A 19,740-nucleotide genomic window follows, 5' to 3' on the forward strand; every position below is an offset into this window, starting at 1 on the left:
TTTTAATCTTAATTCTTTTTGCTTTGCGCCTCTCAGACAGAAAAGACTAGGATTAAAGTGATTAATTACTTATGGTATTATTAAAAATATTATATTTATACAATTTTATATATTGAACTACAATCATCTTATAAAAAATCAATATATTAATAATAATTTAGTATGTTAAATATCATATCTAATGAGACAATTTAAAAGTTACGAACATATACACTAGTGTGCATAGATCTATTGTTAACAATGCCCACAATACAACTCTTTCCAATTATATAGAATTCATTCCTAAATATTGAAACACAATATTAAGCTAAGTAACTAACTAAATATGCAACTTCAAATGATAAACTTTTAATCAAAAGTATAAACTATTTCAATTTTAAACCTGTGATCTAATATTTTTCAACATAGTGTTACAACTTACTGATTTTACATCTTTTATAAAAAATTCAAAGAATAAAGAAATGGTCTAAAAACTTATCAACCTAAAGCAATACAATGTTAAGCAAATCAAATTTGATTTTAAGTGATGCTAACCATTACCACCACATATATAATATTAACCTAAGCCTTTGGCTAAATATACGGCTTCAAGTCTTTTCAACAATGTAGCAAAAATTAAATCCACATTGTCCAATTTTTTAATAGAAGATTACAATTTTTTTATCTTACTTTTGTGACAACATTAACAAGATTTTATTTATAATAAGTTCAACATGTGACTCCTTAGCATCAACATCCATTAACAAAATTTACATAATGCTCTCGAATTTGAAAAATAAATATACATAAATGACCCTAAAATATGATCAATCAACAAATACATTGTAAAATAAATTAACTTTCTTGTCACATGACAATTTTATTTTACAACAAGATTACACAATGATATTGCATCAGAGAATAGATTGAAGTTTAAACCACAAATGATCAAGGAAATGAAAATATGCATAACGCCATGATCTACAAATGAACAAAGGACCGACTACTATCCAAAATCCCATGACAAATCCAAATGTCATACTCACAAAAAACCAATTCACTCCATGTTTCCTTTTGTCATTGATATCAAAATTAGTAATTTTCACATTGGAGCTACAATTGATGTATAGTGGTGATCCGCAAAGATTGTTGCCGATAAAGTGTGAGGCATCAAAGGTTTGCAATTGATTTCCTATGTGAATTTTTCCCTTGAAATGGTTATAAGACAAGTCTAGCATACTCAAAAAGCTCAAATTCGAAATGGTTGAAGGGATTTCACCAGAAAGTTGATTCCTTGAGAAATCGATGGACAATAATGATCCCATATTATCAATCCTTCTTGGAATATGACCACTTAGTTGGTTGCGGGACAAGTTCAAAAATCTCAATTCATTTAAATCTATTATTTCCCTTGGTATTTCTCCTGTTAGATTGTTATTGGACAAATCAATGCTTGTTACCAATCCGAGAAAGCTTTTATACTCATCTCCTCTTCCTTTCAGCCAAAGAAGAACGTTGACTATACTAAACTCCATATATATACGTTTATAGTTTAAAGCAGAACAAATGATAAGAGAATCCATGAATTTGTTCATCTTTGTCATGGCCTTCAAGTTATTAAAACAAGTAGGTATGTCTCTAGTCATATTATTTTGTGCAAGGTCTAACACTTGAAGAAGACTCATGTCACATATTTTCTCAGGAATATGACCAAAAAATCTATTTGATCGAAGGATAAGAACCTTCATATCTAAAAGACTTTCTCCAACCCAAGTTGGAATTATTCCTGAAAATTTATTTTCACCAAGATCCAACAAAATCAATTTGTTGGTCTTCTTCAAAGTTGTAGGAAATGTTCATGAGAGATAGTTGTTACGGATGCGTAAAGACTTTAGCTCTGTTAAAGAACCCATGGTTTGGGGAAAGTTCCCAACAAAATTGTTGCCTTGTAAATTTACATCAACTAAATATGGCCAAATGGCCCAACAGTCGGGTATTTTTCTCGACAAATTACTTGATGCAAGATTGACAAATTCTAATTCCATTTGCTTGTCTTGATTTTTGCATAAGAAATCATCCATGGATTAGGAGAATGAGTTGCTTGAAAAATCTAAAGAAAGCACACCACTTGAAAGAGAGGGCAATTTTCCACGTAAGTTATTTGCACTTAGATCAATAATCCTGATAGATATTGGATTTGTTAAAGTAGTCCTAAACTCACCATGGATATGATTGTGAGAGAGGTTTAGAAAATGTGTTTGAGAAAATCTTATCTAAAACCAAGAAGGAATAAAATTTGAAATCCCTGTGTCAGACATCACTATATATTGAAGAGTGTTGTTTTGTGACTGAATCCATGATGGAAAGTTAGGACCTAAGTGCTAGGAATTCATATCCAAATGGGTAAGCTGAAAAGTAGGATGCCAATTGGGACTCACTTTTAAAGTTAAATTGTTTCTTGATGCATAAAATCTATTTAAGTTGGTAAGATTTTCAAGATGACCTTCCTTGACAATTCCTTGAAAATAATTATCACCAATGTCAAGGTTTGACAATTTAGACAGTGACCTGAGACTTTCAAATGGATTTCCACTAAGCTGATTTGATGACAAAATAAGAGATCGCAATGATGAAAGTTTTCCAAGTGAACTTGGAAGTTCTACACTAATTTTATTTCCAGAAAAATCTATTTTGATAATATTTTCAAAATTTCCAAAATGATCTGTCAGATTACTTGAAAGTTTAGACCCCTTAACTTCAAGAATCACGAGTCCATGGGAGATACAAAGAGTAAGAATATTTAAAATTTCATCAACATGTTGGTTGAGATTGAGATATGAGAAATTTATCTCCCTTAAGTTGCAGAGATAACCCAAAGAAGTTGGAATTGGACCTTCAAGTTGATTTCTTGATAGATCAAGTGCAATAAGAGAAGTCAAATTTCCCAAAGAAATTGGAATAGCACCTTCAAGTTGATTGTTTGACAGATCAAGGGTAATCAGAGAAGTCAAATTTCCCAAAGAAATTGGAATTGGACCTTCAAGTTGATTGTCTGACAGATCAAGTGTAATAAGAGAAGTCTCATTTCCCAAGATATGAGAAATAGTCCCCTGTAAAAAGTTGAACGATAGGTCCAAGAACTTGAGATGGGGAAGACTATCGTAAAAACAATCAGGTATAGAAGATGAGAGTGAATTTACATTAAGGTCTAGATTTTCAAGAAGTGTGAGATTTCGAAAACCATAAGGAATTGGACCTCTGAAGAGGAATGTTACCTATGAATCTAGAATAAGAGAGGTCCAAGTGAATTAAAGTGGTCATTCTCCCAACAAAAGAAGGAATTGGCATACCTCCTCCAAGCAATTCATTGTAGCTCAGGTCAAGATAGTGCAAATTTGAGAGATTTCCAAAATGAGGAGGAATGTTTCCCGTCAATCCAGCACTAGAAATGATGGCATTCCTTTGAGCTCTTCTTTGCGTTTTGGTGATGAACTTGCGAAAGCTTGTGGAGGAGATGAAGCAAGGCCTTCCTAGGAAGTATGGGTGCCTTGAAGGTGCATGAGAGTGGGGAATTGGGGAGGTTCGGCCAGCCCCTTTGAAGGTGATGAAGTGAAGATTAAAACCTAGATGCTAGGCAAAGAGTAGTGTATGACACAAATTTGGCAGCATAACAATACTCTATTCAATCTTACCAAAATGAGAGCCAAACACCTCCTTATATAGGATTGGAGGGTAGGAATTTGAAGAGCCAAATACAAATGAAATGCTAGCCAAATTACATGCAAGTGTGAGCACATGGAAGCACATGCAGCACATGGCACATGAGAGCACATGGGATGGTGGCTTCCAAAATTCAGCACATGCGAGGTAGGTTCTAGAATTCTTGATGGAAACCAAGTGGAGGATGCTCAAGGCCATGAAGCCCAAGCCCAATAAGGGGCCCAAGCCCAGCAAGGGGCCCAAGCCCAACGAATCACTAGGAGCATGGCAAGAGCTTTGGGACAAGAGTATAATAAGATGGCTCTTCTTATTTCTTTTATAGAATAGGGGTGGGGATGAAATAAATAGGTGTAAGTAGTAAGGGAGGCTAGGGGGAGTGTAGATAGGAGTTAGGAGGTGCCAAACTAGGAAGGAAAGTCACACTTCCTTCATGCACTAGTTGGCGCCGAATTTGACTTTCATTTGAGGCACATTTGGCTTTGCATTTCAGCACCTTATAGGCTATAAATAAAGGTGCTGCCCTTGTACAAATCAGATTTGGATTTTTAAGTAGAGAGACTATACTCAAATTTAGAGAGAAATTGTGAGTTTTGAGTCTTCTTCTTCCTTGCCTTATCTTGTAAGCAATGGTGAGCTTCAAGTGGCGGCACTCCTTCACTTATCTTGGAACATGGCTCCAAGTGGCGTGAATTGCTTCTCCAAGTCTCTAAATCCAGCAAACTCCTTTCTATAAGTGTTCTTCTTTCATTTCTTCAATTTCCATTCGGTAGTTCTTAGTTTCCTTGCATTTGTACCGTTTGAAATTGTGTTTCCAGCTTTGTTTCTTTTGTTTCGGTTCAGTACAGTAGCCTTTCCTTACATTTTTGTTCGGTTTTCCTTTCTTGTTCTTCATCATTGTGGTTTGATTCCATTTGACAATATATGGACTTCCATATGAGTTTTGGTTGGTGCAAAGTCTTGGTGAGTTCTTGAATTAGAACATTGATCCAATTCTAAGTAAAGTGCCTTTTCATGACCAGCTCAAGTTGCTCCTAAGAATGTCAAAGAATCACGTATTCTTGCTATTGCATTCACATCATGTGGTATCTAGAGTCTAGGCTTGTTTTTGCTTAATTTTTGAGTTGTGTGCACTTTAATTTCAAGAGCTCTTTAATTTCTTGCAATTTCAGTTTCTGTTTTAGGCTTAATTGAGTTTTTCTTGTTGTTTTTCTTTTTGTTACACCAAGTGTTTGTGAAAAGGTTTATGACACTCATTGTTCATATGAGTTTGGCTGCTCTTTTGGAATGGCATTCTCCTTCCTTGAGCTGACCTTAAGCTTTCTTTCACTTGTTGTTATATCTTGTGATATGTCTTTTAATTTTGTAATCATTTCAAGTTTTGTCTTAGTCATGTTATTCCATAATTGTCATTACTTCTTGTAGTACTTTTATTGCTTTGATTGTTTCTTGCTTTGGTTTACTTTCTGTTTTTGAGTTTATTGCTTGATCCTTTGTGCATTTTCATTTTTAGATTTGAGTTCATGCTTGTATTATCATTCTATACAAGTTCCTTTACATAATTTCCATTATGTCTTTGCTAGTTCATCATACTGTTTTTCATTCCTAAATAGGCTCCTCTGTTTTCTTACAAACGTGCTACTGTTTTCAATTTACTGCAATTAATTGGCTCACTGGAAATTTGTGAAAATTTGGATTTACATTCTTCAAAGTGTTACAAAAGCATAGCAAAAAGAAGTATTCAAAAATTCCAAGTACACAAAAAATGATAAATAAAATACGAAAAGTGTACAATACTGCCAAAAAGAATACGGTAATTGGGCAGCAATTTTGAAAACTTTATTTCTCTCAATTGGCTTACTGTTTTTACCTCATTCCAGTGCCATAATTGAGTTAAGACATTGAAGTTTCTGTGGTTAATTTTTCATATTCCAGTTCGCTTTCAATCATTCCAATTAAATCTGTAAACATAGCACAGTTTGCATAAAAAAAAATAAAAATTCCAGTAGCTTATTTTTCTGTTTTCTTCAATCTGCTCTAGCACTTTTCTTTAGGACTCTTTTGGTGTGCCTTATTTATTCATTGAGTTCCTTATTTTCTTGCTTGTCTTTCATTCATATTCTTTTCTAGTTTGTCATACCTTGCTTTCTGTTTTTGGTTTAGCTTTTCTTGTTTATATCTTTTCTTGCTTGTCTTTTTGTTCTTCTAAAAGTTGTGTGGAGACTTGTTCTTAAGTAAGTTGGTTTGCTGTGACATTTTTTCATTTGAAGCTCCTCCATTCCTCAAGAAAGGCTTGGTTGAGGACAGAATATTTTTTGGAGTGGCTTGAGTACTTTCTTGGGCATTTTCCAGCAACCTATATCTCACTTTTATTTGTCTAACAAGTTTCTTTCACTGTTTGTTTTCTGTTTTTTGTATTTTTTTGATCATGGCTCATTTTTCTAGTGGAGAGTCCTCCAAACCGTGCTCACCCCAAAAGGCAGCCCTTTATGAAGACTTAAAGAATGCCAAGCAATCCAATGCTCACTATCTTGATGTGATAAGGCAAATGGAGGCAAGGCTCCAAAGTTTGGAGTTAAGCCGTGAAGAAATCCATCAAAACCGTGAGCAAAGACCTCATCCTCCTCTTCGGCATTCTTCAAGGCACTTTCATTCTTCTCATGGTTATTATGAAGACAATGCACGGCCAAGACATCATCACCATGAAGAGAGGCGCCAACATGTGGCTGGCCCTTGTTCTCCTAATGTAAAACTTCCTAGTTTTAGTGGTGAAAGTGATCCCAATGTATACTTAGGATGGGAGGCTAAGGTTGACCAAATTTTTGATGTAAATGGGGTTAGAGATGAGCATAGGGTTAGATTAGCTTCTTTAGAATTTTTGGACTATGCCATGCAATGGTGGCATCAATACCTCATGGACATTGACCTACACAAGAGGCCGCCCGTGGTCTCTTGGAACGATTTGAAAGCATGTTTACGCGCTAGATTCGTACCCCCACACTTTAGGAAAGACCTTATGTTGAAACTCCAACGGTTTCATCAAGGCACGCTAAGTGTGGATGATTACTTTAAACAACTAGACACGCTTTTAATTCAAGTTAATATGGATGAGAGTGAGGAAGCTAAGATAGCTAGGTTTGTGAGTGGCCTTCGAAGGGACATTCAAGACGTGGTAGAGTTACAAGAATATTCTTCTTTGGAAAATGTGGTGCACCTTGCTAGTAAAATTGAAAATCAACTTGCAAGGAAAAATGCTTTCAAAAATTCTTCTAAGGATAACTACTACCACTCTTCTTGGAAAAATAAAAATATCTCTTTTTCAAATATCCCTTCTAAGGACTCTACTTTCAAACCTAGAGAGTCTAAGCCTTCCACTTCCAATTCTAGGCCTAAATCACCACCTAAATCGTCTAGTAAGAAGTGTTTTAAATGCTTAAGCTATGGACATATTGCTTCTAATTGCCCTTCTAAACGAGCTATGTATATGCATGATGGGATAGATGGTAGTGAGCATGAGTCCGAATCTTCTAGACATTCCTCACCTTCTAGATCCCCAACTGAAAGTGAGAGTGAAAGCCCACATGAGGGTGACCTATTAGTAATAAGACGCATGCTTGGACAAGTTTTGAAACCTTTTGATGAAACTCAAAGAGAAAATATTTTTCATTCAAGGTGTCTTATTAATGATAGTGATGAGAATCAACTAAAGGTGGCTTTTTATAATGAAGAACAAGATCATTCGCCTTCACATTTAAAGTTTTTCTTGTTAATCTTTGCAAAAGATAAAGCCCAAGCCCAAGCCCAAGCCCAAGAAGGCCAAAGCCCACAAAAGCCCAAAGACCATCCCATGAAGGGCAAGGCCAAGTTTTAAATAAATATTGTTTAGAAAGGTGCTTAGAGGGAAACATTAGAAACCTCTATTGTTAAAGCATCTTTTAGTCTTTAGTTAAGAGTCTTAGGGGGGGTGTGTTAGTAGATAGGTGTAGGAGTAAATAAGGAGGTGCCAAAGTGAGAGAAAGGATCACACCTTCCTCATGCTTTGTTTTAGGCGCAAATTCTAGAAGCTTTTTGGGAGGGAGTTTTTTGAATTTGTGTAGCTTACATTTCAGCACCTTAGGCTATAAATAGAGGTGCTCTCTTTGTAAATTGGAGATTGGAATTAATCTAAGAAAACTCTACTCAAATTTTGAGTGAACTTTGGAGAGCTTTTGGAGCCTTCTTCTCTAGTCTTATCTTGATGGATCAATGGAGTCCTCAAGTGGCGGCATCACTCTTATCTAGGAGCATTCCACACTTCTAGTGGCGAGATCATCCAACATCCTTCCATCTTCATGAGCACTCTCTTCTCCTTCCTTCCTTCTCTTTCAATTGTTCATGTTGTCTTGTGTTCTTGAGTTGTTTGGTTCGGCTTTTCTATTTTTTCCAGCACCTATGTTCTGTTCTTGCCTTTTAATTACACTTTTGTTCGGTTCAAATGTTTGCTTATTCAATTCTGTTCGGTTCCTTTAATTGTACCTCTCTTTGTTGATTCAATTTGACAATATGTGGAGCATCCAAATGAGTTTGGGATTTGGTACTATTTTTTGGTGAGTTCTTGTCTTAGAACAATGATCCAACTCTAAGAAAAGCGCCTCTATAATGTCCAGCTCAAGGTGATTCCTAAGAATGTCAAGAATCATTCTCTATATGGCTAGTGGAATCACATCATGTGGTATCATGAGTCATAGGTTCTTCTTGTTTAATTGTTGAGTTGTGTGCACTTTAATTTCAAGAGCTCTTTAATTTCTTGCAATTTAAGTTTCTGTTTTAGATTTTTACTTGAGTATTCTTGCTGTTTTTCTTTTACACCAAGTGCTTGTGAAAAGGTTTATGGCACTCATTCTTCTTATGAGTATGGTTGCTCTTTTGGAATGGCATTATCCTTCCTAGAGTTTACCTTAAGCTTCCTTTCACTTGTTGTTAAAATTTGTGATGTGTCTTTTAATTTTGTAATCTTGTCAAGTTTTGTCTTAGTCATGTTATTCCGTAATTGTCATACTTCTAGTAGTACTTTTATTGCTTTGTTTGTTTCTTGCTTTGGTGTCATATATTTTTTCTGAATTGATATTGATCCTTTGTGCATTTTCTTTTTAGAATTGAGTTCATACTTGTATTCTAGACCTATACAAGTTCCAATACATCATTTTCCATTATGTCTTTGCTAGTTCATAATTCTGTTTTTTGTTCCTATTAGGATTCCTCTGTTTCTGAAAAAAAGTGCTTACTGTTTTTCTTATTGAAATTGATTTACTCACTGGAAAATTCTGAAATTCTGGATTTGTGATATTCAAAGTGTTAGAAAAGCGTAGAAAAAAAATCATTCAAAAATTCAAAGTACACAAAAAATGATAAATAAAATAAAAAAAGTGTACAATTCTGCCGAAAAGAATACGGTAATCTGGCAGCGATTTTAAAAAATTTATCTCAGTTAATTGGCTTACTGTTTTTAATTGATTCCAGTGCCATTATTGAGTTAACATCTTGAAGATTCTGTGGTTTAAATTTCAGAATCCAGTTCGCTCTACATCATTCCAGTTAAATCAGTGAATATCAAGCACAGTTTGCATTAAAAAAAAAAATTTCCAGTAGCTAAATTTTTGTTTTCTTCATCTACTCTAGTGCTTTTCCTTAAGTATTCTTTTGTGTGCCTACTTTCTCATTGAGTTCTTTATTTTCTTGATTGTCTTTCATTCCTTACTCTTTGAGTTTGTCTTACATATAGTATTCCTTTTGCAAATACCTTTCTTTGCTTATACCTTTTCTTGTTTGTCTTTATTGATTCTTTGGTTTTGTGGTGGTTGCTCTTGAGATTGGTGTGCTTGCTTTGACATCTTTCATTTGAGGATTCCAAGGCCTCAAGATCAGATTGGTGCAAGAACATTATTTCCTTGAGAGTGATCTCTTTTTCAGCCTCATTTCACTTCGGCAGTTTCATTGCCAAAGCTCACTGTTTTTGCTAATTTTTAACTTGTTTGCTATTTTTGTGTGTTTGTTGTTTTTAATTACAAATGGCTGGATTTTCAAGTGATGCATCCTACAAGCAGAATTCTCCTTCCAAAGCTTCAATCCTTGGTGAATTACATGAAGCTCAAAGAACCATTAGACGGTTGGAGGAGAAATTGCAAAAGATGGAGGTGCAACAAGCTAGACCATCTCCTTCAATTCATGATGAGCATCATAGACCTTCAACAAGAGCTTCTTCCAATGATGTTGGCCGTGAAGATGAGCATAGGAGAAGGAGAACTCCACCCCAAGTCCATGGACAAAGACATCATCACCAAGGGGAAAGAATTCACTACGGCAATGGCTTCTATCATGATGCAAAGTCCAAGCTTCCTTCGGTCAAGCTACCTTGTTTTAATGGTTCTAGTGATCCAAATGTATATTTAGATTGGGAGGCTAAGTGTGAACAAATTTTTGAGATCCATGAGATCCAAGATGAGCATAAGCTCAAGGTAGCCACCCTAGAGTTTAGTGATTATGCCATGAAATGGTGGCATGGAATTGTAAAGGACATTATCTATCACAAGGGTCCTCCCGTGGACTCTTGGAACTCTTTGAAGGATCATATGCGCGCTAGGTTTGTGCCCCCACATTTTAGGAAAGACCTCATGTTGAGACTCCAACGGTTTCAACAAGGCACGCTAAATGTGGATGAATATTATAAGGAGCTTGAGACGCTTGTGCTTAAAATTGAATTAGAGGAAAGTGAGGAAGCTATGATTGCTAGGTTTGTGAGTGGTCTTAGGAAGGATATTCAAGACATTGTTGAGTTACAAGAGTATTCATCATTGGGCTTTTTAGTTCATCTTGCAATGAAGGTGGAAGCCCAACTTGCTAAGAAAAACTCTTTCAAAAATGCTTCCAATGATGGATACTACTCCAAGTCTTGGAGAAACAAAAATTCTTTTTGTAAACATCCTTCCAAAGATTCTTCTTTCAAACCCAAGGATCCTACGCCATCTACTTCTAGGCCTAAATCCCCAATTAAATCGTCTAGTCAAAAGTGTTTTAAATGTTTGGGATATGGTCACATTGCTGCTAATTGCCCTTCTAAACGAAGTATGTACATGCATGAAGGCATTGTAGTTAGTGAGCATGATTCCAATTCACCTAGGCATTCTTCACCTTCTAGACCATCAAGTGAAAATGAGAGTGCAAGTCCTTGTGAAGGTGACTTATTGATGGTAAGACGTATGTTGGGCACAATTCCAAAATCTTTGAATGATACTCAAAGAGAAAATATTTTTCACACCCGATGTCTTATCAACAACAAGTTATGTTCCTTGATTATTGATGGGGGAAGTTGCACTAATGTGGCTAGTACAAGAGTTATGGAGAAGTTAGCCTTACCCACTATCTCTCATACTAAGCCCTACAAATTACAATGGCTTAGTGAAGTAGGTGAAATCATGGTGAATAAACAAGTCCTCATTAACTTTGCAATAGGAAAGTATAAAGATGAGGTTTTATGTGATGTTGTGCCCATGGAAGCATCTCATCTTCTTTTAGGAAGGCCTTGGCAATATGATAGACATGTTTTACATGATGGCCTATCCAATACAATGTCTTTTTCCTTCCTAGGGCGCAAGGTTATATTAAAACCCCTCTCTCCCAAAGAGGTTCATGAGGACCAAAGAAAAATGAAAACTAAAAGAGAAAATGAGAAAGAAAAAGAAGTAAGTACTACACCGAGTCACACCATTTTCTCCTCTACATCCATCATGTTGACTCGTGCTATGCCTCAAATGGACCGTCCAAGGTCTTCTTCTTCTTTATCTTTTTCATTACCCAAGGTTCCTATTTCAACACCACCTTGGTTAAAATATGTTAGGGATGATTTTTTCATACCTCCTAATGGGTTTCACCATTTAAGAGGTCTTTTTCCCAAAAATATCATCATTCCCAAACACATTTTTCCAACTTGGTCGATTTGTAGGACCTCCTTTTCTGCAATCCCTTTGGTTCCATCTGCTGAGTCATGTATTCCTTTTTCTTACACTTTTGATTGTAAAAGTAAACTGACTTTGTTATATGCAGGGATTCAGAATTCGTGGGCGAATTCTCTCCAACTCGGGGAGTATGATGAGAATCAACTAAAGGTGGCTTTTTATAATGAAGAACAAGATCATTCGCCTTCACATTTAAAGTTTTTCTTGTTAATCTTTGCAAAAGATAAAGCCCAAGCCCAAGCCCAAGAAGGCCAAAGCCCACAAAAGCCCAAAGACCATCCCATGAAGGGCAAGGCCAAGTTTTAAATAAATATTGTTTAGAAAGGTGCTTAGAGGGAAACATTAGAAACCTCTATTGTTAAAGCATCTTTTAGTCTTTAGTTAAGAGTCTTAGGGGGGTGTGTTAGTAGATAGGTGTAGGAGTAAATAAGGAGGTGCCAAAGTGAGAGAAAGGATCACACCTTCCTCATGCTTTGTTTTAGGCGCAAATTCTAGAAGCTTTTTGGGAGGGAGTTTTTTGAATTTGTGTAGCTTACATTTCAGCACCTTAGGCTATAAATAGAGGTGCTCTCTTTGTAAATTGGAGATTGGAATTAATCTAAGAAAACTCTACTCAAATTTTGAGTGAACTTTGGAGAGCTTTTGGAGCCTTCTTCTCTAGTCTTATCTTGATGGATCAATGGAGTCCTCAAGTGGCGGCATCACTCTTATCTAGGAGCATTCCACACTTCTAGTGGCGAGATCATCCAACATCCTTCCATCTTCATGAGCACTCTCTTCTCCTTCCTTCCTTCTCTTTCAATTGTTCATGTTGTCTTGTGTTCTTGAGTTGTCTGGTTCGGCTTTTCTATTTTTTCCAGCACCTATGTTCTGTTCTTGCCTTTTAATTACACTTTTGTTCGGTTCAAATGTTTGCTTATTCAATTCTGTTCGGTTCCTTTGTACCTCTCTTTGTTGATTCAATTTGACAATATGTGGAGCATCCAAATGAGTTTGGGATTTGGTACTAGTTTTTGGTGAGTTCTTGTCTTAGAACAATGATCCAACTCTAAGAAAAGTGCCTCTATAATGTCCAGCTCAAGGTGATTCCTAAGAATGTCAAGAATCATTTTCTATATGGCTAGTGGAATCACATCAGATAGGGTATGCTCTTTAATTGTGGATGGGGGGAGTTGTGCTAATGTGGCAAGCACAAGAGTGGTAGACAAACTTGGATTACCTACCATCTCTCGTGCCAAGCCCTACAAGTTACAATGGTTGAGTGAGGTGGGTGAGTTAGTGGTGAACAAACAAGTCCTCATTACATTTTCCATTGGCAAATATAAAGATGAGGTCTTGTGTGATGTTGTCCCAATGGAGGCCACACATATTCTTTTAGGTAGGCCATGGCAATTTGATAGAAAAGTGTTTTATGATGGCTTTACCAATAAAATTTCTTTCCACTTCCATGGGCACAAAGTCATTCTTAAGTCTCTCTCTCCAAAGGAAGTACATGAGGACCAAGTCAAAATGAGAGAACAGAGAGAGAAAGAAAAAGATATAAAAAATTTCAAGAGAAGCCTTCTCATATCTACCTAACAAGTCAAAAAGGTAATAGTTACTCACAAGCCTATTTTTTTAGCTATTCCTAGTACTATTGAATGTGAGTTGGCTAAGGATAGTCCCACATGTTTGGACAATTTGGTAAAGGAATATGAAGATGTGTTTCAAGATCCTCCTAAAGGCTTACCACCTCTAAGAGGGATTGAACACCAAATAGACTTCATGCCCGGGGTTTCTTTACCAAATCGCCCTGCATATAGGACCAATCCCCAAGAGACCAAAGAAATTCAAAGGCAAGTTGAGGATTTATTAGCTAAGGGGTGGGTACAAGATAGCATGAGCCCATGTGCTATGCCTGTCATACTTGTTCCAAAAAAAGATGGGACATGGAGGATGTGTACGGATTGTCGCGCCATAAATAACATTACCATCAAATATAGGCATCCCATTCCTAGGTTAGATGACTTGTTGGATGAATTACATGGGTCTAAAATATTTTCCAAAATTGATCTTAAGAGTGGTTACAATCAAATTCGAATTCAACATGGTGATGAATGGAAAACCGCTTTTAAGATCAAATTTGGTTTATATGAGTGGTTGGTCATGCCTTTTGGCTTGACTAATGCTCCTAGTACTTTCATGCGACTCATGCATCATGTTTTAAGAGCATTCATTGGCAAGTTTGTTGTGGTTTACTTTGATGATATTCTTATATATAGCTTGTCTTTAGAAGATCATGAGTCACATGTTAGACAATTTTTGGAAACCCTTAGTGATGGAAGAGGGCCAAGCACAACTTCACAAGAAAGACAAAAGCCAAGACATGAGCATCCAAAGCCAAACCAAGAGCGTCTAGGGCTAAGGGAGGAGCGTCTAGGCCAAAGGGGAGGAGCGTCTAGCTCAAGGTGGAGAGCGTCTAGGCCAATGAAAGGAGCGTCTAGGACCAAATTGCTAAGCCCATGGCCAAGCGAATCCATGCAGATTTGTTTATGCTACATGAAGGCCCATTAGGGGTAGCTTAGTATTAGTTGTGGTGTAAATAGCATAAACTTGATTCCATGAGACTTGACCTAGATTTGCTAAAGATTTGGTCACTTTCTAGAAGGATTCTCCACATGGCCATGTGCTCCATGTGATGTAAATTTGCATTTCATTTTGATTAGCATTAGGGTTGCATTATGGTCCTTTTTAGCCTATAAAAAGAGGAGCCTACACCTTGTATTTTCAAGTTTATTGTGAGTAAAGTTATGCTGCCATTTTGTGCCAGGCTTTGCTTCTGTCCTGGATGTTTTGTTCCAGAAAAATATTTTCACTCATAGGAAAATTTTGATTCTCTGGAATATGCAAGTTTGAAGTGTTATAGAAAGGACAAAAAAAGAATTAGTTCAAAAGAATCAACAGAAAAAAATGATAAATCTTTTAAAATCAGTGTGCAAATCTGAGGCGCTACAGCTGGCGTAACTGAACACCAAAATTGAAAAATTTATTAAAAAAAATTGGTGCATGCGTTTTGAGTGATTCCAAAGCCAGATTTTAGATAAGATCTTGAATATCTTGCATATCAAATTTCAGAATCATATCTTAAAAACAAAGCTCAGCATAAATTGGGGAAAAACACGTTTCTGGCCCACAACATTTTCCAGTGGTGCTGTTTTATTTTTTTTGTCATCTAATTCTAGTGCTATTTTTAGGATTCTTTTGTGTGTCTACCTTTATTTTGGTACCTTTTATTTGCTTGCTTAATATTTCTTGGACCTCTTTCTAGTTGTCATAATCTAACTCCTTTTGGTGGTACTGTTTTATTCAATTAAATTGTTTCTTGCTTTTGTTCTTTGACCTCTAATTTGGTGCTGGAATTTATTCTCCTTTGGTGCTTAATTGAATGGAAACTTGACTTGGGTAAGGTCTAGTCTTTTGATAGGTGCTGGAATTGGAGAATTAAGACCTTCATTCTAAGGGGAAACAAAGCCAAGGCCGAATCAAGCTTTCTTGAAAAACACTGCAAACACTTGGAGGGCCAACAAGCAAAGACAACAAGGAAGTGCATTTAGCAAAAAGAGGATCAACAAAGGGAGTTTTCTTAATTTCCTTGCAACTTAATTTGTGTTAATTACCTCTTAATTACGTTTTAGACGGTGAGTGTGTCTTCAAGGGCTCAAAGTGTCCAAGAAGCCTCACCTAGGGCCGACTAGTATAGAATTCTTAATTAGCAATTGTTAATTGTTTGTAATTTGCCTTTTCTTTTGCTTAGTTAGTGACGCTTTGCATGATTATTTTGTTAAGTTTGTGTTAAACCGTCTAGCTTTGTTAATTAGTTAGCATACATTGTTTTCTTGCATTGAAAAAAAAAAAAAAGTTTTGATTTCTCAACTTAATTGTGTTCTAAGTAGTTTACTAAGAGGAAGTTTTGTGTGAAGACATTGAGGGATAGTTTTTGGCTAAGGCAAAGGCTTGGTATTTAAGTAGTCCTTTGTGACTCACCTCCCTTACCTGGAAAATTACCTTCTTTAACTTTCATAAGTTTTCTCAAGGTAAAATACTTATATACACAAAGCTTTAGCCATGTCTTCTTCTTCTCATTCTACAAAGTCTATTGGAAGTGAATTAAAATCTTTAAAAACTCTTTTGAAAGAAGTTTCACAAACTTTGCAATCAATTGCATATAGACAATTGGAGAGTGAGACTAAACTTAATGTTTTGACTAAAGCAAAGGATGAGAAGTCTCACATTCTAAAAAAATTACCTTCTCATGCATATATCTCTAAAGATCATGATTCTTTTGGGGAGGGAAGCATTAGAGTAAATGATTATTATCAAGCACCCCCTAGAAGACATATAAGAGATAGAAAAGAACAAGAAAACCCAAGAGAGGTTAGGGTAGAACAACCCCATTTCCATGGAAAAGAAAATATAGAAGCTTGCCTAGATTGGGAAATGAGGGTAGAAAAATTGTTTGCTTCCCATAAAGAAAGAAAGGAAAGAAAAATACAAAAGAAGAGAGGGGAAGTCGAAAGGGAAGCTAAAGAAAAAGAAGAAAAAGAAAAGCATGAGAAGACCCTTGAAGAACAAAAGGCGTGGGAGAAGAGTGTTCCTTCCCACAAGGTCATTCAACAAGACCAAAGATTTAAAAATACCTTTGAAAATATGTGTCTTGTTGAACAACCTCAAAGCCTTACCTTTTGTAAAGGAACACTTGCAAGCCTAAGTGAAAAAGAAGAGTCTTTAAAAGAAGCTTGCATAGATAAAAATGAAATAGATTATTTCTCATATGTGCTAGGATATCACCAAGTGAATGTCAAGTTTTTTATAAGCATCTACAAAAACAAATTTTTAAGTGAAGTAGGGCCTAAAGAAACTTGTCATGTCTTATTGAGACAACCATTGCAAAGTGTACAAATCCTTAGAAACAATGGTTGTCACAACGAGACTATCCTTACACATAAGAGAAAAAGTCTTCATGAAGGAGAACTCATGGGACAAATTAGAGTTGATAAAACTCTAGAGCTTTTAAAAGGAAAACTTTTGTCCCCCATGAGAAAAGAAGTTCAAATACATTACCTTAGGTACAATTCTTGTTTTCAAACTACACCCAAGGCAATGTCTCATGAACTCTCAACTCCTTCACCTTTTGCAAATGATCCTTGGGAAGATACATGTACCGTCCTGGTAGTCGGAAGTGATGACGTGGCACCAAGCTACAGTGTAGGCGTGTTGACAAGGCGCCAGATTCGCAGAAGTGAAGGAAGTCGGGGGGGTTCGTGTAGTCGCCAGTTATTAAGTTGGCGTGTTCCGATCTTCAGCATACCAGGACCGGCGATCGCCCAGTTGAAGGTGAAGTCGCCAGATGTAAACTCAGGCGACCAAGCGATTGGAGATCGCCAGAGTAAGCACATCGCCAAAGATGAAGGTGGTGCAGATTATGAAGGCGGCCGGCGAGACCACAGGGAAGGTGTACGAGAGCACCCTAACTCGCCAATTCCAGTAGAGATCGCGCTCCCAAGTTAGCTATGCACTGGGCAGTACCATGCATAAATAACTTAGCCAAAAAGAGAGTCACGAGTAGCGCCCAAGTCAAGGAGGCTCCAGATGATGGCACGTGTACGACTGGATGCGAGCCACGTGTCCAGGTCTGTAACTGCCAGGAGAGAGAAAGTGACCAGGTATATAAGAGTTCTCAACGAACTTTCTGAGGTACGCGCGTTCAGATTATACTCTTTACGCTTGCGAGTTCTAGAGCTTACTGTGAGAGAGAACATTGCACGGTTCCTTGAGATTTCTTGAGTGTTCTTGCTCTTAGTATTTGGTGGTTCTGTCACTGACTTGGGCGTTGGAGTGCGATCGGCCGCAGCGGCGCCGCTTTGTTCTTTTGCAGGTTCTTGAGGTGGATCTTGAAGAAGGACGGAGGTTTGAAGCGGTGCACACGTTGATCCTTTGACGAGGCAGGTTCCAACGTTCTGGTCAACAGGCAGGATCATCAGGCACCCACCGTGGGGCCGTGTAAAACCTGTTCCCATCCACAGCGTGAGTTCTTGGAGGTTTTCGTGATTTTCTGTGTGGTTGTGTGCTGGTGCAACCGTAGTTCGCTGTTCACTTAAGATTTGTTCGGTGATTTCGCGTTTTCCACCGTTCGTTTGGATTTTTGTTCGGTGAAGTGAGGTTTTCTGCTGTTTACGCGTGATTTGTTCGGTGGAGTTTGAGTTCTTTCGCTCGTTTAGTTATCCGTGGGAGAAGCGGTGGTTTCTGGTGGAGTTGCAGGTTTCTTTGGAGGTTCGCGGTGCTCTTGAGTTTCCTTGCGGAGTTTCGCGCAGTTTTTTTCGATTGATCGCTGAATCGATTGTAGCTGAAGTAAGTGTTGTTCGCTGCATTCTGTGATTCGCTAAGTTTCATGAGAAAAATGAGAAGCAATCGTTCAAATCCAGTTGCGCCCGTCGCTGTTGAAGGCGCCGCCGCCATGACCATGGCGCAGATGGTAGAGATTATGCGCTCGCTGCAGGCAACTGTGGAAGCCTCGCGCATAGAACAGGCGAGAATGCATGAGGACCTGGCCGCCTCTCGGGCCAGGAATGATGAGCTTAGCAAGGTGACGGAGGAGCTACGTCAAGCTCTTCAGGAGCAGCAAGGGCGTTCTATTGCTGAAGAGGTCGCGCCGTCGTCGCCACCTCGTGTTTTTCCTATGCCTTTCGATCAGGCGATTACTGACACGCCTATTCCTACGAGTGTGGTTCCTGTTAAGGCTGTTTTCACCGGCGTGGAGGATCCTGAGGCTCATCTCACCACGTTCCATACGCAGATGATGCTGTCAGGGGGATCAGACGCCGTGTATTGCAAGATGTTTGTTAGCACGCTCCAGGGAACGGCGTTGGAATGGTTTGTGAGCCTGCCTAACGGTCACATAACCAGTTTTCAGCAGTTCTCGAAGATTTTCGTCGAGCAGTACATCGTGAATAAGGCACCGCCCAGGGTGTCTTACGACCTGTTTGATATAAGGCAGTATCAGGGAGAGTCCCTCAGGGACTACCTAAATCGCTTCGGAGCGCAGATGGTCAGATCGCCGGCCAAAGATGAAGAAATGCTAGTCTATGCATATAAGAAGGGCGAGCTGCCGGGGCCATTCTGCGAGGCATTGATCAGGGCACACCCCGCCACGTTTGCTGAGGTCAGGCGACTTGCGGTGGCCCACATCGCCGACGAGAGTGAAGTCGCCGAGAAGAGGGGAAGCGTGGCCCCCACTAGGCCACGCGCCCAGACCAGGATCCAGCCGCAGAGGGTGCTGGAGACAACGGCGGCCAGAAGGGATCAGAGGACTCGTCATCCTTATGATCCAAGGAAGAACAAGGGCAGGGGCCAAGGACGCCAGCAACCAGCACGCCGGGAATACAATCGCCCGCCTAAGCACAAGTTTGTCATGGGATTGGCGGATCTGATCGCCATTCCCAACATATCCGCTAGGTTGAAGGCGCCAGAAAAGGTGGGCGACAAGGTGCTGGGACCAAAGCCAGACGCCTGGTGTGAGTTTCACCAGGGCTTTGGCCATACAGTGGACTCGTGCTTAGCATTAGGATACCAGCTCGACGATTTGGTTAAGAGCGGGTTCCTAAATGACTATTTGCTGGATAGAAGGACGGGGGGCGCGTCGAGCTCCCAACCAGCAGGTGCTGAAGCTCAGCAGCACGAGATGCCTACGCACGGAGAAATCCACACCATTGCAGGGGGTTTCTCAGGAGGTGGATGCACCGCATCGCAGAGGAGGAGGTACGCAAGGTCTGTGATGACGGTGGATATGTTTGAAGACCACTCGCCGGAAGTGGATATTACATTCACCAAGCAAGATCTCCGGGATGTTGTGCCTCATGACAACGATCCCATAGTAATTTCGCTGATAACAGCAGGAAGAAAGGTCAACAGGGTGCTAGTGGACCAAGGAAGCTCGGCAGATGTGATGTTCTGGCCGACTTTCACGCAGTTGGAGCTGCCCCTTGACCAGCTGAGGCCCTATGAAGGGTGTTTGTAT

At 38.5% G+C, this 19,740-nt stretch overlaps 1 pseudogene; it reads right to left on the reverse strand.

Moving 5' to 3' along the window:
* Positions 1 to 19,740, reverse strand: part of LOC137838803 (receptor-like protein EIX2) — a 69,303-nt pseudogene that overhangs the window by 37,816 nt on the left and 11,747 nt on the right.

This window comes from Phaseolus vulgaris, chromosome 4 (assembly GCF_000499845.2).
Source record: "Phaseolus vulgaris cultivar G19833 chromosome 4, P. vulgaris v2.0, whole genome shotgun sequence".
Taxonomy (NCBI): Eukaryota; Viridiplantae; Streptophyta; class Magnoliopsida; order Fabales; family Fabaceae; genus Phaseolus; species Phaseolus vulgaris.